General features: G+C 42.6%; 1 protein-coding gene across 6 annotated transcripts in view; it reads right to left on the bottom strand.

Moving 5' to 3' along the window:
- The window catches only part of SEMA5B (semaphorin 5B), a 280,379-nt gene that overhangs the window by 194,578 nt on the left and 64,752 nt on the right, over window positions 1–21,049 (bottom strand). For 4 of the 6 annotated variants that reach the window (XM_064451222.1, XM_064451217.1, XM_064451216.1 and 1 more), the window contains exon 2: window positions 6,628–6,851. The exons of the other annotated variants lie outside the window; for them this stretch is intronic. The gene's annotated coding sequence lies outside the window, so the exon portion shown is untranslated. The remainder of the gene's footprint in view (window positions 1–6,627; window positions 6,852–21,049) is intronic. 6 annotated transcript variants of the gene reach the window in all.

The following is a 21,049-nucleotide window of genomic DNA, read 5'->3' as shown; positions in this document are numbered from 1 at the left end:
CCGGTTGAGATTCTTCTTGGTAATAGTGACACAGAGTTGCGGTGGTTTAACATGAAGTGCTAAAAAAGGTGGTATATGTTATTTGGCTTATGATGGAAACCCCCAAGAAGGTACAGTAACAATGCCAATGTCTTCCTCTTCCAAATTAGCCTGTCTTCTGAACAGTCCAGTGGTGGCCACCCAGCATAGCACAGCTTTCCCAAGCCTACCACTTGCTTACACAGCAAGAGCTGCTTTGAAACAGGAAAAAAAAAGATACAAAAGAGGTACTAACATCTCTTGCAGTCTCCCAGTGTAAGGGAAGTGGCCAAGCACAGTTACACACTGAAATGAAGGACAGCCAGGGTAGCTGACAATGTTCAGAGACACACAGCTATGGTTTACTACTCAATCCATGCTAAGCTCTTTAGGTAAGCTTTATTATTACAGATGGTATTGCTTGCCCTAGATCTGATGACCAAAATGGGGTTGCTCTCTGTAATCCTTCAGAGGCTGCTTATAAATCACAGAACACTTCACCTCTGGACACATGGCACTAACAGATAATAATGTAAATGGTCCAACATTTTAACCTTAACAGTCATTTGCTTGGGTTGTGGTATACAAAAATGAGGTCAGGAACTCTGGTCACAAGCTTGAAGTTAGAAGAGCCTCGGTCCAGGGTCATCTGGACCCCCCTGGCCTTTACAGCACTGCGCACATAGCTGACACATAACAGCCACCTATAGGCTGGAGTTGCAAAGGTGACAGTGGGCTATATTGTTCCTTGCCCCTAGGCAGCTGCACCCCACAGGCTCCAGTCACCTCCACCGCCCGGACCCCATCAAAGTCATTATGTCTATAAAGAAACAGCAACAGCAGTAACACGATTGCTGTGAAAATAATTTGAAGACATCAACTCCTAAACACACGCAGGAAATAAAATCTGCTTCTGTATGAGCCTTTCAACTTTTCTCAGGCATCTGTGAGATGTCCTTTATAAAACATGAGATAAGGGCAGACTTGTTGTTCAGACTGCATATCTGTGTGGTTCCTTAGATACCAACGAAAGCCCAAAGGCAGGTCTTGGCATCTCATCCCCTTCTCATAAACGCTTTCAGAAAGTTAGAGTTGACTTTGACATGAACATGATGAGAAATGGGGAGCTATCTGTGCCATTCTGGGGAACATGCCAAACCCTATATTAACAGCCCCCACCCCATTAAAAACAAAACAAAGCAAAAATCAACAAAAAACAACCCTCCTGTTTGCTGCTGATTAGGCAGCCGAATTAAAACTGATGAAGTGATTGGACAGGATCCAAAGCTGTTTATCTGCACATAAATCACCGACATGCTTTACTCAGCCAGTATGGATTTACTGAGCTAGGGGAAAGACCTCTTATTCAGAATGCTGATTATTACAGCAATTAAAATATCAATGAAGCAAACATTTGGGGTAGAAAGCTGTTAGGGGCTCCTGGAGAAATCATCCTATTAAATATGAATTCAAACAAATATCTAATTAAAAACAAAATGAAGTTTTAATAGAGAGTTGGTCTGTTTCTTCTGCTTAAGTATATGATGTTAGAAAAATCAAATTCTAAAGGAGGAAAGAAAGGTGCAAATTAACTAGCTGGACACACCAAAGGAGATTAAAAAGGAAGGCTGATACATATTTTATGATCGCAAGGGAATGAAAAAAATTAAGAGATGTACTGTCAAACCAGACACAGTGTTAATAGCTAAAGTATATGGCAATAAGACTGCTGTTTCCACAGCTATTCATGTAAACTGAAAATTGGGAGCAAGCTGCAGCAAAAGAAAATAAGTCACACTTTTTTTTTTTTTTCAATTTGAAAATATGTGTAAAATAAATCCCAACCCCCAGCATTCACTCTCTATATCCCAACCCCCAACAGCAAGACAAAAACTGTCATTTCAGCAAGATACAACTTCCAGGCAAGTGAGACAAGTGACAATTTCTTACTATTAACCATGGGTTATTTATGCAATTTTTCTACTTATCAGAATCATTGGCCTGGAGATTATCTCCTCTTTCCCCTTTGAATCCTGAGAAACTATTTAACATGGGAAGTCGCTAAGGGGGGCAAAGAGGGGAGAATGTCATGTAGCCAAGTTATGCATCCCAGCTGGAATTTGGGCTGATGTCTTGCAGTTCTGACTCCTTCAGCCAAGTTTCATACAGGAAGCACAAATGCGCCAAGGGCGCAGTGAAATACACTGGAGCCAATAAATAGCACGTGACTCCATCAACACACTCATGCTGTGGATCCCATCATGAAACCCTTAGTCACCTTGCAACATGTTTGCTCATAAGGTAGCCAACAACTTGCACAAGAGGAAGGCTCAGCAGCCAAGATGATCCTCTGATGGAGCCTTACAGATGCAGAGTATGCTCGTATGAGGGATGTATATGCAGAGCCCTTCCACAAGAGGCAAACGCTCATATATAAGACTTATATGGAAATACCAGCCATGGAAAGTCATGGTGTCACCAGTGAGGTAAAGGGCAAATTGCTGTGAGGAACACCACCAGCCCTGGGAAGACAACCTGCTCTTGGCACAGAGGCTCCTCTCCAAGCCTGGGAAGGGTAAGGGGGTACCAGAGAGGAGCAGGAGTCCCCATCGGTTCATGCAGTTTTCACCCATACTCAGTAATCTGTTCCAGCTGTGCTGCAGAACAGGAATTTGTCACCAAGCGACTGTCAGAAGGGGATCTTTCTAAGACCCTGGTTTTGTCTTCAGTGTTGGATTATTTATCTTTTTTTCCTCCAGTTACACACAGCACACATGCAGCGCTGATCCTCCTGCTCAGCACACCAGTTGCCCCTGGCCTCACTCGAACAAAAAGGTGGCTTCATGTTTAATTAAATCCCCTTAGATGACCAGGAAGAAGTTTCTAAAATTCTTATATTTAAATTTTGTAATACATGCATTACAAAGACTTGTAATGGTTACTTTAAAAAGCTATTAGTAGCAAGAATAATTTCAGCAAGCATAGGAATACCTCAATTTTTGTGCTGGAGTAAGCCATAACTCTTGAGGAAAGTAGTTGACAAATTACTTTACAAATTTGTCAACTACTTTGGAGCCATCAAGATGAAAAGCTTCATATAAATGTTGTATGATATTTTTATGTATATATAAAAAAAACCACTTTTACTGGACTGCTGATAAAAGCCTGAGCTACAAAGGAACTTGTTCCCCCAGTTGAGAAAAGGCAAGCTGCTAGACAAATCAGTCCAATCTCTTCCTTTCAAAAAATATAAAGCAGTATAACTTTCAGGAGCAACACCTCATCTGTTTTTTTTTCCAGACTGCCTATCAGGAATCAAGCAGTAAGTAAACATTTGAAAAGTGTTCCTCTGAGAGCAAAGGTTTAGATTTGAGTCACAGGATCCACTGAAAAGAAAAATTGCTTCTGTGCATTGGGACCGTGCCTTCCCTTCTGAAAACTTTATAAAAAGAATAAATGGAGATAATCTTTTTACAAGGTATAGCCCATATGGAAATTCATTATTGCTTCCCTTTAAAAAAAGTAAAGATGGTTCAGAAAGTGAGAATGGGGTCACTATTAAAAAAACCCCAACGTATGCAGAAGATTTTCTAACTACTATATCCAGTAAAAGTATGGTTAAAAAGCTTTATCATAGTCTAAAATGAAGCTCCTGTTGATGAGAACATGAGATAAACAAAAGAGGGAAAGACATAATAAAGCCCTAAATCACTAAGAGTATTTAATGCAGAAGTGGCGTTATATATACCCAGAGATTGTTGATTAAATATTTTAAGGATCCATTCTTCTCCTAGTACAAAACAGTCGCTCGAGTAGCTTCAGCGCTCCCACTCCCAGAAGACTGCATTACTGCTTGTAAGCCCCGCTCAATCACTGCTGTGGAGGCTCAGCTGAAAGGAATCATTGTTCCTGCTTTACAAAAGCAAAACTGAACCTCCAGAGAAGGTGACTGATTTGCAAAGGATTTATGGCAAGCCAGTGGCACAGCTGGGGGAAGGGAGGAACCCCAACTTATGGGCTGGTGCCTCCCAAACACTAGACCCCATTGCCTGCGATGTTTCTACCAAGAATCCAATGGAGTTAGGCACTGTTTTCATTCTTGCCTATTCCACATCCAGCCGTGACTATTAATCTAAGGCTACCACTAAGAGCATGTATATATACATGGAAGGTCACAGAAGCAGGGCCTGGGATACTGCTTGAGCACAGCATTTATGTCTAGATTCTACTTTCAACAGGTGTGCATCTAAATAAACTTCTGCCTTCAGTGGATTTATACTGGAGATGAAAATTTTATCCTAAAAGGCCTAAATTAAAACTACAGCTGCTTGGAAATAGTTTTCCATTGTAGCTGACATTCATCCCGATTTCAATCTGATTACATAGTGTAAGTGTGGCAGGCACCTGAGGACAGAGCATAATCCCGCACCATATGCACGCTGTGATACCCAGACAAAGCAGCATTAAGTCATGGAGCCAGACAGAGAGCCCTGGGTGGTCACACCAAGCCACACACTCTTCTTTAACACTGATTAATTTAGGTGACTGGATGAGTCAAAGACTCAGAGGGAGCTTTAGTTCATTACTGGGTTTTTTTTGTCTTTGGCTATTCCAAGAGAAGTTTTAAGGAACAGTGGATCTTTTTAGCATATAGTCATGATTCTCATTAGCGTTGAAAATATGAATACGAAAAGAGTAGAAGGAGAGATGGGAAATAACTGCAAACATCTTTAAACACAGAAAATGCCTTTCCTCCCCCAAAGAGTACAGCTGCTGAGCACCATTCTGGGCAATGAAGATCACAGGAGTAAAACCCATTGAGCAAAGTTCACTCTTTGCAATTGTTTGCAAACCAGACCAAGGAAGCTGTAGGCAGATCTCCCAAGGAAATCCCCAACACAACTCCCTTCTGACAGTAAAGCTTGATTTGTCAACATTGACGCGTCCAGTCTTTTGGTTTCACCAGGTTTATCAAAAAAGGGGTGTGAGGGGACCAAGCTTGTCTTGTTGGTCTCCGTTAGCACCCTGCACGGCTCCCTGCCAGCTCACGCTGCAGGATGGCAGGGTAACAGCTTATACGGCCTGTGCTTTTACAGCATCCCCAACATTGCAGCAGCCATGACACAAACCAAAGCACTGGAAACCCAAGCAGATTTTAAGATCGAACCCAGAGGGCTTGTAGGATCCCCAATAAGCAGTCAAGCAGCTCTCACTAAAACAATGTTCCCCTGCCTCTAGACTGCCCACAGTACAGGAAGGACGTGCCTGAGCAGGCCTCGAGAGCATACGGAGCACACAACTATTCTTTTTTCTCTAGGGAGAGTGGCACTTGGTCCTTCTGCTGTGTAACTTTTTCCAGCAGCAGGATGGGGCAATATGGTCCTGTCCTCCCTTGTCAGATGACCAAACTTAGGCTCAGCATCTCAACCTGCAAATAAACAGTGTATCTGGGATTTCTGGGTCTTACTGAACACCTCTCTGCAGCCTGTTCGCCGCATATGGCACCATCTGACCAATTCCTGATGTCTCCTTCACACCTCCTCTTTTTCAGAGGACTCCCAGGCTGGGAGCTGCCTGCAGGACCAATACTGCCACTTCCCCCGGAACAACTTTGTGTGGACCCATATCTCTTCATCAGACAGTCCAGAGGGAAATGAAACACCAGGATGGGACCAGATTGGTTATTCTGGCAAACTCTGTGTTGGGTTGATCATTCTAGAAAACCAGAGAGAAACATTTTATATTTCTGTCAAAATAAAAAATTATTTTTCCATAAGGAAATTAAAAATGCTTTTCGATTTTCCAAATAGAAGTTCCAGCCTTTCCAAAGTGGAAAAATTTCCTAGTTTCAGAGAATACAAACTGGGCACAATCTGTAAATAGTATCTTCTTGTAATGCTACTGTGGAAAAGCAGTATTACAAAGGTAACCCCTTGCAATGCTATTTACTGAGTCTGGGATATATTTTTGCCAATCTATTTCCATTCACTCTTCCCCTGCCCATACTGCATCACGCGTACTCATACTGTGTGATTGTGAAGTAGTAGGTATTTGTATAACAATGAATTCTGGTTAAACACACCATCAACATTATTTTGGATTTGAACCAGTATAACCAGGGCCTGAATTTGACCTACCTTTTTAGTTGAACAGTGCTTCCCCCGCCCACTAAACAGCATCTGCAAAAGTTGCATCATCTCCCTGCACTGCAGCAGAGACATATTTTTTTGTATCCAAATGATACCAGAAACCTACCTACTTCACACACAGTCTGAAATATAAGGTCCTTGTTCCCACCAGCCAAGGAAGAAAGTCCCATTGAGTCCAATGGCAGCAGAGTTAAGAGAGCCCTAAGTCATCTGGAAAACCCTACATCTAACATCTGTCATTCTTGGCCTCGTCCAAAATCACAAATTGGCTGTGGCAGCCTCAGAAACAGAGGCCAAGTCTTCCAGCTCCCAGGTTTGTGCTTTAACTACTTGACATATCCTCTCATCACTGGAGTAGGAGGAACAGAATGATCAGAGATCAAAACCCCTCACGCTGAGCAATCTGAAAACATCATGTTTCAGCACAGCAGAGATGTCTGTCATTCCATCACTAACTCACCAGCCGAGAGGCCAAGTCCAAGACAAATGTCCCGGCAGCAGTCCAAGGTCAGAGTCCCAGAAGGTAAACTCGTCAAGAATTAGTGATGTAAACGCTCCCTCTCAGAGGCAGTCCCACTGCAGTCTTCTCTGAACCCCTTGGACTCTGCAAACTTCCTTCCCTGGCATGCCTCTTTGGCCTTCTTCCTTCTATTTTTCTCAGAAGCTTCTTTGTGGATGATTTATCTAGGGAAAAAAAAAAAAAAAAGGCATTTTTTCCTTCATTAAAAAGAAGTGTGCCTGCATTTGGCCAATACAATAATAATGTTATAAAGTCCTCTTGGAGGAAGGGTCTCTCTACTTCTGTCAGGTCCCTCCTCTTTCCTGAGTTATGTGACTAAGATCTTGGGAAAACAGCTCATAGCCTTCATGGTAAGCATCACCTCCACTTCTCCCTTCTCCCTCCTCACACCATTTTTTGAAAAAAGCTTAAATGATCCCATGCCTGGTCTGAGCATCAAGTCTGATATAGTCATCATCTCTGAAGACCCTACTTTTCATCCATCACTGACCAGGACACAGAATCCCTATTCAGTGTAAACGTGACTCAGTTTAATTTTTCCAAAGGCCATTTGTTTACTTTCTGGTAGAGACTAATGAGTAAATATTATTTGGTAGGCTAGAATTTCATGAATCCCAACTAAAATGAGGGCTCCAGATCACTAGATGCAGCATAAACATATGGTAAAAAGTTTGTAATCATCCCCAAGACTACAGAGGCATCCTGTGAGGCAGCCAGGAAAGGAACTGAAATCAGTTTTCTGAGTCCCAGTGTAGAGTCTTAAACATAAAGCCATCTTTCCTCCATATTTCTGCTCTCAAAAACCATTAATTTTCTGAGTTTCTGCCTAGCTAGCAAATATCTAAAGCTAGCCATCACCCATCTCCAGTATCGACTCACTCACAATTTTAATTGCAATTGGTTTCCTAAGTTGTCGTCTCTTCTCGTAGTAATTTTTGCTAAAAATATACCTCCCATCGTTGCATGGGCTCCATTCTAATGAAGCTACACTGTTCTCTCCACATGTTTGGCACTGCATTTAAAAATCAAAGTGCCAAATTCCTCTGTGAACTACTCAGATGCAGCACTTATATATGCCTATCCAATTCAAAGACAAGCCAAACTTTGACCCTAAATAAGTTGATATATGAAAACACGATAATGTTTCTTTGTCTACAGGAAAAAAAGAGATTACTGTAAAGCCTTTACTTAATTCTTTGTGGCTGTATTACAAAACAAGCAATTATAAATCTCAGATTGTTCTAAACAGTACAGTAAACTTAACAAAACAAGATACACATGCCAACATCATAAATGCTTTTCTAAACAGAAATGTTAGGCACAGTTAAAACACCACTTCAAGTCAGGACAGTCCAGCAGTAATTACAAGTGTTAAGAACATACAAAGCGAAGACCAGACTCAGAGCAGAACCCTGCCTTTTTCACCTATAAAGAAAAAAAAGTTCAAAGAAAACCCAAGAAAGAGTGAACAAAACTTCAGAGGAGTAATGAAGTCCGGAGCCTGCCCCATATGCAGCACTAATGATGGCTCTGTTAGTGAGCTGAAGAGGAATGGCGTAAAGGATGGAGAATCTGCCAGACACTGACAAGCTGAGATAAAATGAAAAGAAACAGTTATAAAGACTTCTTTTCCCTTGGTGATGAACTACTCTGTTCGACTACAAACCCAGAGCAGAGGGAGGAATTAGTCTATGGTAGCTAACCAAAAAAAAAGGTGACTGACACCTACTTAAAGGAGGGAAGATATTGTAAGTAAGTCTTTAGTTCTACAAAATGGGAAAGAGTTTTCTCATCCCACAAAGCTTCTCCCAATTTAAATGGGGATGAAAATGAGACCTTCTAGGGAAAGACCATGTGGCACCTGCACACCAAGGAACAACCCAATGGCCGAGCATAAAAGACTGAAGTTTAAACCTCCACACTGCTCAATTTAACCAGACCCTCTAACATTTGTCTTTCACTTCTCAGCCGAAAGTCTAAGCCACAGTTTCTGGCTATTCAGAGAAATGTATATACCTGTACCTTAAATAGTGACCTGCAACTACTAGCACATTCCCAGCCAACTCTGCTTTCTAATAACACATGATACCAGCCTGCCTAAGCTATATAAAATATCCCAACAAATTCCAAATCATCCATGCTTCCACCTCTTAATAACAGAGAGGTCTGAGAGCATGAAGGCATGTTTTCACACTAATCACACAACTTTCTGCAGCTCCATGCTTCCCCTGCTCAGTGCAAACACACACGTTTGCGAGCATTAATAGGGGCATCTAGGACCGTTATTCAGAGAAGTGGAGGCAAGAAGGAACCAACAGATCATTTTCTCCAACCTCCTGCTGACAACTCGGCTTCCCCATTTGCACAGCTAAGTCCAGTAAGTGCTACATATTAGTTGATGAACACTGGCAATGTGCTATATAGGTCCAAAAAATATTCCCACAAAATAACAGGGAGCATTACCTTTCCTATGGTCCTGGAACAACTCTACCAGTATAAATTTTATGGGTTATTCTTCAATAACTTCCACAACTCATATGAGGGATGGATTAAATCTACGATTGTTGTTCTCTGATGCTCTTTCACCGAACATCACAAACACTTTATTACTAATTTTTAGCTCATCTGCAAAGAGGAGAAAAGATTTGAGAGCAACTGGGACGACAAGCCCTCAGAGTACCTTACAAACTTACGACTGGAACAGAAACTTAGAAACCAAAACCTAGAAACTCACAATTGGAATAAGGAGCTAGAAGCTAAGACAGCTCATACATCCCATAGGGGATGTAGCAAAACCAAGAGACAAAACAGAATAGATTGCAAAAATTGATTCATTTCTGATGTAGAGGAAACAATGTCCACACCAGTAAACATGGCTACTCCTGCAAGCGTCTATGTGTTTGCAGAGGGGAAAAAATCTTGACCAGAAATTAGGTTTCCATCTGGAACTTTCTGGTAGCTGGAAACTGAAAATTTTCAAATTTTGTAATTAAAATCTCAAAGCTTACAGAAAGGTTTCTATAACAGCAATGTTTTTACAGGATTAAATTAATTTTCCAACCAGCTCTCCAACACACACATCTATAGTAGCATGTAACAACCAGTGATAGTATTTAGGCTGACCCATTTTCCCGGTAACAAATAACACTGCTTTATTTCTCTTTGGGACACCACCCTTTTCATCTCAGATAAATTATGGAATAAAATCTAATGTCTTCTCCACTTCCATTGCTGCAGGCAGAGACCAATGCCTTAAGATTTTTTTTCTTTTTCAGTGTACAGTTAGGTCCCTAGCAAGCTCTGCCCATCAGATTATTCCATTAACTTTCCAAATGACATAAGATCACAGTTTTACATTCAATTCTTGATCATTATCAAGGTCTTGGAAAAATTGCATTAATTTTTGAGCAGCTCAAATTCTTACGAGAATTCTGTTACTTAAACACAGTAATCATCTGCTGTGTTGGACAATACGAGCCATTTCCATTCACCGAATGCTATCATTTAATTTCATTTTCAGACATTTGAAAAACCACCTGTGGGTGACCATTAGCTGTTAAATGGGATCTCTACAAAACCTCATTAATTAGGTACCTTGTACCCATCAATATATTTAAAATAAAGCATGAAACATCAACTGTATATCTGTGCCGCAAAGCGATAAACATTTTTGTTAATCACTTTTCTTCATCGTATTAGAATCACCAATTTAAATATCAGTGTCAGTTCTTGCATTGCTTGCTAATTCCAGTAATTTATACTGGAAATACGTTTGGTCCACTTTTACTCAGATGTGAGGTTCCAGCAGTACGCATTCGTAGCCCTTCTTTCATTAAGCCCTCTTGGCAACAATTACAAGGTTGTTTTCAGACATGCCCCTAAAAAGTGCTGTAGCAGGCAGGAGACTAAGAGCCCATTTGGAGCAGTGAGACCTGTAGGTGGTTAATTAAGATCAAGCGTTGCATTACTAACAGCCATCAGGTCAGCTCTGCTTCAAGGAAACAGTGGAAGTGGAATACAAGAGTAGGATTTTGAACAAGTGCCTCCGGGGTGTCCAGTTGTCTCTGCAGCACAGCAAAGAGTGAAGCCCCCATGCCCCATGCAACTCTAGGAAAAATCCCCACCAGCCTTTCTATAACATGGTTCTGACCAGACACAAACGCTGTGAGGCTGCAAATCTCCATGCGGTCTATAAATCTCAGCTCGTATAGCCACAGCACACTTAACTTTTTGTTTCATATTGTGAAGCCACAAAACCCCGATTTCTTTCTTTACTGCTAGAGTTGGAAGAAGGATTCTCAACATGTACCGATGCTACTGTAGTGTCTTTATTCCTACAAGGATTATTAATGCAACTAATGGTCATGATGGGCAAGGCTGGACAAAACGCCGCTGGGCTCCCTGGTCGAACATACTGTATCAAGCAGGAAAGGTTCAACTCCACACTTGCCCATCGTGACCATCATGACCATTAGTTGCATTAATAATCCTTATAGGAATCCTGAAGTTGAATTTGCTTGCTGAATTTGGACTTGCTGAATTTGGAAACCAGAATATTTCTACCTAGTTTGTCATAACTACCTCATTAAGCAAACAATTTCCCTTTCTGCCTGCCCTTAACTGTCTAAAAGTTTAGCCTCATTTCCAATTTGAATTTGCCCTTTATTAAATGAATTCATTGTTCTTTGTGTTACTACTTGTGTTATGTGTCATTTCCTTTTCCTGGTATTAAATGACCCTTGAGATGATCATCCTGCCATTAAACATTTCTTTAGATTAAATTGGCTACATTCATTCCCACTCTCACATGTCTCTATTGAATGCCTCTGGGTTAAAGTCAAAGGGGTCATATCCAAGCAGGACCTCACAGTGGGCATCTGCTATCGACCTCCTAACCACGGTGACGAAGCAATGTTTGGGGCACTACAGCAAGCTTCTGGCCAACAGAACCTGGTCCTGATGGGTGACTTCAACTACCCAGACATCTGCTGGAAGAACAATGCGGCAGCTCGCATGTCATCCACCAAGTTCCTGGTATGTATAGAGGACTGTTTCCTGATACAAATGTTAGATGTGCCAACCACAACTCAGGCACTGCTGGACTTGCTATTCACAAAATGAGAAAGCTTTGTAATATCTTGGTTAGTGATAGCCTTGGCTGCAGTGACCACAATATTGTGGAGTTTGGGATGCTGCTGAGTGTGCTGAAGGTCAGCTCTAAGACAAGGATTCTTGATTTTAGAAGAGCAAACTTCAGTGCACTCAGGGCTCAGTTGGGAGGGATTTGATGGGAAGCTTCCATGGAATACAGAGGAGCTAGTGAGAGCTGGGAATTCTTCAAGAACTCTCTATTGGAAGCACAAAGCCAATTTATGCCCTACAAAGGAAAAGGAAGTAAGCGGAGCAAGAGGCCCCCATGGCTCAACCATTACCTCCTGGGTCTACTCAAATCCAAAAGGGAAGCACACCAGAAATGGAGAAGTGGAGGATTATCCACCGAGAACTACAAGGGCATAGCCAGAGAGTGCAGAGATGCAGTCAGAAGAGCAAAAGCCCAATTTGAACTGAAACTGGCTGTAGACATAAAAAATAACAAGAAAGGGTTCTTCAGACATGTCAACCAAAAGCAGAAAAAGAAGGAAAACATAGGCCCACTGTTAAACTGAAAAGGAGAGTCAATCACCAATGATGCAGAAAAGGCAGAGGCCCTCAACACCTTCTTCACCTCAGTCTTTACCAGCACTGTAGGGTCCCAGGCTTTGGGAACAAAATTGCCAATTGAACCAAACACTGACCCGCCATCAGTGAAGGAAGAGTTAGTATGTGAACTACTACAGGAGCTTGACCCCCACAAATGAATGGGCCCTGACGCCATCCACCCGAGGGTGTTGAGAGAGCTGGCTGACATCATCGCAAGGCCACTCTCCATAATCCTTGAGAAGTCATGGAGAACGGGGGATGTCCCAGAGGACTGGAGGAAGGCAAATGTTACTCCTATCTACAAGAAGGGCTCAAGGGAGGATCCGGGTAACTATAGGCCCATCAGCCTTACTTCAGTCCCTGGGAAAGTTATGGAACAAATCCTCCTGGGGCCATCACAAGTCAATTGAAGCACGTGTTTGGGAAAAGCCAACATGGCTTCACTAAAGGCAGAGCGTGCTTGACAAACCTGGTGGCTTTCTATGACAAAGTACACTTGCCTGGTTGACATGGGGCGGGCGGTGGACATTATTTACCTGGACTTCTCCAAGGCCTTTGATATGATCCCCCATAGTCTCCTCCTAGAGAAATTGATGTGTTATGGCCTAGATCAGTGGTCTGTGCAGTGGGTGGGGAACTGGCTGACAGGCCATGCCCAAAGGGTGGTGGTAAATAGCTCTTTCTCAAACTGGCAACCTGTCACTAGTGGAGTCCCCCAGGGATTGATATTGGGCCCAATGTTATTCAAACATCTTCATAAGGGATCTGGATAATGGGATCAAGTGTAGCCTGATGAAGTTTGCAGATGACACCAAGTTGAGTGGGGAAGTAGACACTCCAGAAGGGAGAGCTGCTCTGCAGGGAGATCTGGATAGGCTGGAGGAGTGGGCCAGCAAGAACCTTATGAAGTTCAACAAGGACAAATGTAAGGTCACACACCTGGGAAAACATAATCCGGGAGTGCAGCACAGACTGGGATCCACCTGGCTGGAGAGCAGCTCTGTGGAAAGGGACCTGGGGGTCCTGGTGGACAGGAAGCTCAACATGAGCGAACAGTGTGCTGCTGCGGCCAAGAAGGCCACCAGGATGCTGGGTTGCATCAAAAAGGGCATCGCCAGCAGAGAGAAAGAAGTCATTATCCCACTCTACTCAGCGCTTGTCAGGCCACACCTGGAGTCCTGTGTACAGTTCTGGTCCCCGCTGTACAAAAAGGATGTGGACAGGCTGGAGGGGGTCCAGAGAAGGGCCACTAAGATGACCAAAGGACTGGGAAGCCTGTCATGCGAGGATAGGCTGGGAGAGCTGGGTTTGTTCAGCCTTGAGAAAAGGAGGCTCAGGGGGGATCTCATCACCATGTACCAGTACTTAAGGGGTAGCTACAAAGAAGATGGAGACTCCCTTTTTCCAAGGAGTCCCATGGAGAGGACAAGGGGGAATGGACACCAGTTGCTCTTGGGGAGATTCCAGTTGGACACGAGAGGGAAATTTTTCACAGTGAGGACAGTCACCATTGGAATAATCTCCCCAGGGAAGTGGTTGACTCGGCTACATTGGACACGTTTAAGATTCGGCTGGACAGGGTGCTGGGCCATCTTGTCTAGACTGTGCTCTTCCTAGAAAGGTTGGACTAGATGGTCCCTGAGGTCCCTTCCAGCCTGTGATTCTGTGATTCTGTGAAATATCAGTAAGGTTAAGGCAGCTGTGAGTTTCAACTGAATTACCTCTCCCTTTGTTTGTATATTTTTTAAACTCAGCTTTTTTCTTTCATATGCATAGTACCTTCTCACTTTTCACATGCAATTTGACAGTCATTTCCTCAGCTGTGATCTTTTCCTGGTCTTTCTCTGGATCTGGACCAAAACCCACCTTTTGTTACAGAAGACTGCAGGGTAATGATCCATTTTTCAATGCATCTGTGTGAACAAACACAGCAAATGCTGAGGGGAGCAGATTTTGAAGTGAATCAAGTAAGTATATGAGTGTGGGAACCAGGGCCCGAAACTCATCTTGGAAAGACATTTCTGAGCTACCTTAATAGGGTCAGCCCGCCATATTGCAAAACAGCACTGATGGACAGAAGAATTAAAACTTGTCTGATCAGTTTAAGCACAGGCATCCCTCACAGTCACTTTCTGCATGTGTGCACATGCACTCACGCAAACACACATGCTTCTTCACCCGTAGGATCAAACCTCTTAAATTTCTTCCATGATTGATTTGCAAATAGTTTATAACACAACTGGAGCCCCACCTAGAAGCCTGCGTTGCAGTATGCACATTCTGCCCTCTGAAGGTGCCTGTTTCTAAGGCTTTTTTTTAAACAAATATGGGTATGGATACAAATATAACCTGAACATGTAAATATATATATCTATATGTACACAGACATTTATTTATAATTTTGGCCTCATATACCCCCAGAGAGCAAAACACTTGGTAATGATTCTTTCGGTGGGGCTGTGCCAGCATGGTGAAAATCTCTCTGCTCTTAACTAGTCCAAAGGCACTTAAACTCATGGAGATATAAATTGCCAGAAGTAGAAATCTATTGAACGTAAGAAATGTGCTTTAGATAAACAGCAGGGAACAAAGTACAAGATGGCCTAGTGTTACTTGGCTTGATGAAGTTTTAGTTTCCCTGGATCAGCAGCAGAGCTTTTAATGTTCCTCCTTTACTTTTAACGAAACTTTACCACAGAATCTCCCCTGTATCATGACCTGGGATTCATAAAAACAATGCAACAACCTATATATTCTTCTGATTATGTTTTCTAAAGCCAAATTTACATGGGCCATTTATAAGTCACTCACCAGAAAGCAGAAGAGAAGAATGATTTCCATCTCTTTAATAAAAAGCAAATGCCTCAAACCAAACAACAAGCAAAAAGCAGCAATTCCATTTCCTGCATTGTACACAGCACTGTGACACCAGCAGTGACTTTTATGATACCATATGCCCTGCTGAATGGTGTTTCACTCAGCTGATATAGCCTTATTGGAAGGTTAATAAAGAGGCATGATCTTTGGCTAATAAAGGCTGAGTCCATTATAAAGGAGATACATTTCAACCTGTAGGGACAAAGAGGGGGTAAAAAAAAGATAGGCAGGAGAAATCTCTGCTGAGGGCACTATTGGAATGCCATAAATTGCAAAGCAGGGATGAGGGTCCTGTTATGGGGTTTCACTATGACAGTACATGGGGCAAGCAGAGCCAGGACTTGCTCCAAAGCCCCCAGCAAGGTTGCTTCCCCAGGGTCACATGGCAAACCCTGAGCTTGTTTCTCAGCTTGAGGATTACAGAAACCAATGACCCAGCTCTCCTCTGCTTCTATATTTGACGCTACTTATCACTTGATGGACTGTGTTGCAATTAAAAAGACAAGAAGGGGTTGCCAGCCTGGGGGACTTTTTTTCCTCCAGGATGCAAAAGAAAGAAGGTCTCAGATGCAAACCACCTCTGAAGCACACATGTGGAAGTGTGAGCTGTACCATCCCTGAGAGATGGGACTGGTCCACCCCCAAGAACCAAAGTGCCTCCATAGAAAAGAGGAATCCTTACCTGCTTTTTCTACCACTGCTGAGAAAATGGGAAGCAAAGTTCATTTTCATTGAAGCAAGCCTTCTTTTCACATATGCACCCATTTCTGCAGAGCCTAAGCCTGGCAGGCTTCTTCCAGCCTCCCAGGAAAGCATTTCCAGCACACCCTGTCCTGAGACCCTCCCTCCCTCTGTTCCCACACACACACACTCAAATCTCATCAAGGTAAACAAGTGGTAAGACCTCAGGATTAGGTCTACTGACCTCAGAAGGAATTTTTCTCAAACCAGAATTAAGCCTGGAAGGATTTTGGCCTTACTGAGAGGCTTCTAAAGGTTTCCCACATAAGAGCTTCCTGAAAATGACTTGTGGAATTTACATCCCGCTTTGCTCCCTCAGTCACTTTGGCAGCTTATCCTGGAGGGCACCGGAGCTGGCACTCAGACAAGCCGTCAGCTCACAGCCTAACAAATTATTGATTCTCTCCTCACTTTGAAGCCGACAACAACAAACTCCTAAATGCACTGCATCCTTCAATATCTCCCTCTGGAGAAATATCCGTTTGTGACATTGGCAGTAAGGGGGCATTTCCATCTCTCCGGCCATGACGGCTGGATGGAGCGCTGCACTTTATGTATTTTGTTCTTCTGCTTTCAACCAAGGATTGGTGACTAGGGGAGATTTTTGCACAGAGCGTGACTTTCAAATCCACACTCAGACATACATACAAACGTTCAAGTGCACATATATAAAATTGATTGAATTTGGAATGAAGAAGGTGTCCAACAGAAAATGGGGTTAAGAGCTTGTTTTTTCCCAGTATTACATTATTAAGAGGCAAACACAGTTTTCCGTGCGTCATGCACTTAATGAGCTCCAGATTGCAGGATACAAAAAGATCTTGACATTGGCTTGAAGAACCAAATGTTCAAAGTGATCTGGATACATTGAGGCACTTCATCATAAATGACATATCACCACATTGCGTATCAGTTTTGCGAAGTTCCTGTTATTTTTCTGCAACTCATAGCAGTGTCCCAAGCTTTCTTGTTTTCCTCCTGCCTTCTCCACTGCCTGCTCACTAGGGATGTAGGTTCTCCCTTGACCCACTGCTCTGAGGGGCTGAGCCTTCTGCTGTTGATGGTATCCCAACTCTGCAGCCCCCACATGCTGAAACCAGCGTGCAGCAGCCAAAATGTGCTGGGGACTCATAACTAGACTCATGTCAAGAGCAGCATGAAGAGTAGCATCTACTTCTACCTCTCTGCTTGTAGCCATGGGAGCAGCTCTCCCTCATGTCAAGGGCTAGAAATGAGGTCATTCGATGGAGTCCATCACAGACTGCCTCATTGGGGTATACAGGACAGACCGAGGAGCTGAAGCCAGGAGCTGCAGCTCACAGTCTTTCATTACATCTATGCAATGCCTCCCACTGCCTTGCGCCATCTCACATTAGGACTACAAGGGGTCCCTTGGGCAAATTCTGCCTGCTGCCGGCTTAGAATACAGATAAATCCATCAGCCCATCTATTCTGCATTGAAATCAATACGGTTTTCATGCAAATTTTTACTACATGTGCTGCACCAATTCTAAACATTCATTCAGTTGACACACCTAAATAGCTCTGAAAAGGATATTATGGCTTATCAGGTCAATGATCTACAATTTTATATCTCCCTAAACACATATTCATAAACATTGTTAAGGTTATTGTGTGAAACTCTTATACCATTTCTAAGTGTATTTTTTGCAAATGCTAATTTTATCAGAAACGTTAAACAGCAAAAAAAATTACTTTTTGCTTCAGCCACTCCTTTTCCGATTAAGACTGATATAACAGAAATTTCAAATGTGCAAGAAATACTCTGTGCAACAAATACTCTTCATTGTCCCTGTGTATTGCAGTATGTCCCAATTTCAGAGTCTGCTTTGCTTTAGATAACATTGCCAAGTTACTAAAAAAAACCCTCAGCAATGGGCTGTTTGCATCCCAGGGTCATAATAATGTATCCTGGTGACACTGAAACACCAAGATGTAAACAATAAAGAGACAGAAGGACGTTGACCCAAGTGTCTAAAAAAACTGCAATTCCAAAGCAAAGTGGTATTTAGACCGTTGGATACGTTATCGGTACAGGTACTTGCAGAGCTAGGTGCCAATTTTAGCATTTCTCAGATGAACTTGCAAACTGAGTTCGTCTGTTGGGCTTACTGCAGAATAGAGACCTCTAACAGATGCAGGTTCGTATACACTGTAGAGGCTGAAATAATCACTTCTAGCCCCACGGCAGAGAAATAGGAAGGCATTTGTTTTCTATATTTAAAACAACTAATGTTACAGCATAGCTCGTCATTAATACAAACTTATAATAACAGGCAGAGGACAGTACTGAGACAGACACCTATCCTGGCTGGCTGGTTTTGCTGCCTTAAAATACACTGAATACAAATCAAATATGAGCCACCATTAGCAACATTTCAGGTGATGGACTGATAGTGAGAGATGGCAGATCATGTGTATCTTTTATTGGACTAATATATAAACTGTTACACATGAGCCTTCAGGCCAAAGAAGACTTCTGGGGGCTGGCAGCAGAAAGAACATTTCTGGCCCGAAAGCATCTCGCTGTTGAGAGCCAACACAAAGCCTCCACCTCTGTCCATTTTATCTCAAGCAGCTGAAAATACTTTTTGCAGCCTGTTTGTGACAAACAGTCACAATGACAACTTGCACAAATCCAGCAGGCCCAACAGAAAAGTCCTTACCGCTTAAGAGCTCTGTTTGTTTTTTGCACTGTCTCTATCCATCCAGGATATTTATAGAGCACAGTCACCGGGACGTTCACAGCCCAGTCATGGCGATTTGGCAAGTTTCACAAGGAGCACAGTCACGGAAGGAGCAATTGTCTGTGAAAATGCACAAATACTTTCACCTGCCACTAGTAGTTGGGTGTCCCTGGATCTGACCTTTGTAAATCTCTTGGGATTACAGTGCAATTTAGGGAAGAAAAAACACTGCTGTCAAGGTGTTTCTCAGAGACAGCCGAACGGGGATTTGGCCAGAGATGACTTCTGTGTCTCTTCTGATAATGTTTCCATACAAACATAAGGGCCACTTAGCATTGACTTGAACAAGGTGTTCCAAACTAAAAACCTGAAGGGGTGTTGCCTGAGTGAAAAAGATGGACTCTGAAATTAGGGACTGCAATAACTTGGACCCTGCTTAAACAATCATAAGACCCGAAAAGAGAAACAACTTTACTGTCCTTCACATACTATCAAGAAATGTGTGCAGCACAGGGAGTTTAAGCGATCTGGCCACCAGGATCAGGAGCTTAACTGTGATCTCTTGCATTTGCAAAACACCTTCTGTACCAGACCATGGCCTGGATTTTTCAAGTCTCTAAGAAGCACGTGAATACTGAAATAGGGTTTTCAGCAGCACCAACACTGAAGTAGTCAGAAAATCTTTGGAAGCTTTTTTTCTTGAGCCAAAACAATTTGAGAAATCATATCAGTTCTGCTGAAATTGTGTCTGAAAGAAAAAAAAAGGAAGAAAACTGGAAAAGTTCTGAAAATGGGAAAATCAAACATCAAAAACTTTGAGAATCATAAAATATACTGAAATAAGGTTTTGCATGTTCTGTATTACACATCTGAAGATAAACATTTCTTAAAACAAAGCTTTTCTGTGAACCCCAAACAAAGCATTTTTTCCCCCTCAGAATTTCCTTTCCAGTTTTGAAGTTTTCTGGTTTTGTTCCTACTCAGAATAAGTTCAAACACTAAAATCCTACATAAAACATAGCTTTTGCCCATCCCACAACCTACACCTGAAACTCCATTCCTCTCTGTAGGGACAATGTATCCGAGCACTTCACAAAAAACCTCTGTTCTCTGCCTCCTGGTATTGTTAGGCATCTAAATAGTTTTTAAAATGTAAACTCAGCTGTTTAGCAAGAAATGAAGCCAGGTAGCCCTAAAGCGTACACCAAACTGCATTCCCACACAAGACAGTTTGAAGCATAAAGCTATGAATAATGCGAGTACAATTCTCCCCCCCGCAAAAAAAAAAGAAAAAAAATAAAGGCAAAGGGGTGAAGGGAGGAATTCAAACAAGCAGGGTCCCTGTGATAATGACAGTGCCAGAGCATCACTGCAGTGTAGCCGGGCTGTGGGAGGCGATAACATTCTTTCCCCAGAGGAACCTTTAGGTTTATGACAAATCAGGGATGATGCTCAACAGCTATTTGATGAGCTCTGCAACAGCTGCTGAGGTCTGCGTGCCACTGCAACACAGCTGGAAATGCACAGTGCCGCAGCATTAACTGGATAATAACTCAGGGCTTGCCAAGCACTGAGTATCACTAACTTTTCTGATGAGTTATTTGTGTCCATAATCAGCTGTGAAACTCTTTAGGGAAAGCGTTCTCTGAAAAGGAGGATTTATCTGAAAAGGAACCCACTGTCGTTAATAAAGTTGTCTGGCCTCAAAGCCTCAACAAATCAGACTCAAAGCCATGGTGCAGTTTTAAGGCAGTTAAATGTTTTCCCAGTGATGTAAATATAAGGACTTTTTAAAAGAAAGAAAAAATGGCAAATAAATGAATCGACAAACCTTTGTCTATCAGAAAGGATGATTTGCTGGGGGAGCAGAACAACTACCACGCACCTATCACAGTATGATCAGGGATGAAAAATTCTGCATTATTGGAGAGCCATTTTTGACTTGGGAAAAAATCCTAATAGTGCAATCACTTATATCTTGACTGTAAGGCATCATCCGCTCTGAGTAAAGGCTGGCACCAGATCTCCCAGTGAGCAGGACCCAGGGAACAAATTGTGGCACAGGCAGTACCAGTTCCTTCAGCCCTGCCAGAGGAAAGCTGTATCCACTTCACTGCAAGAAACATTTAAATATCAGGCTGTGTGCAGCCACCCTACAGGGAAAACAAGGGGCAGAACCAAGCTTGTTGTTTACCCTTGCTCTGTCATAGTGAAATGAGACAGAGTAGGAGGAAATATTGAGTAAGGTGCAGTGGGGGACTCTACTGCCCCTCACAGGGGCACAGGTCAGGCCAACCTAGCTCATCTAGTTTGGCTGTTTTTGTGTATAGTGTAAG

The sequence above is a fragment of the Phalacrocorax carbo genome, chromosome 5 (genome assembly GCF_963921805.1).
Source record: "Phalacrocorax carbo chromosome 5, bPhaCar2.1, whole genome shotgun sequence".
Lineage (NCBI taxonomy): Eukaryota > Metazoa > Chordata > Aves > Suliformes > Phalacrocoracidae > Phalacrocorax > Phalacrocorax carbo.
The sequence above is the reverse complement of the archived record's forward strand: the minus strand, read 5'-3'. Positions and strand labels throughout refer to the sequence as shown.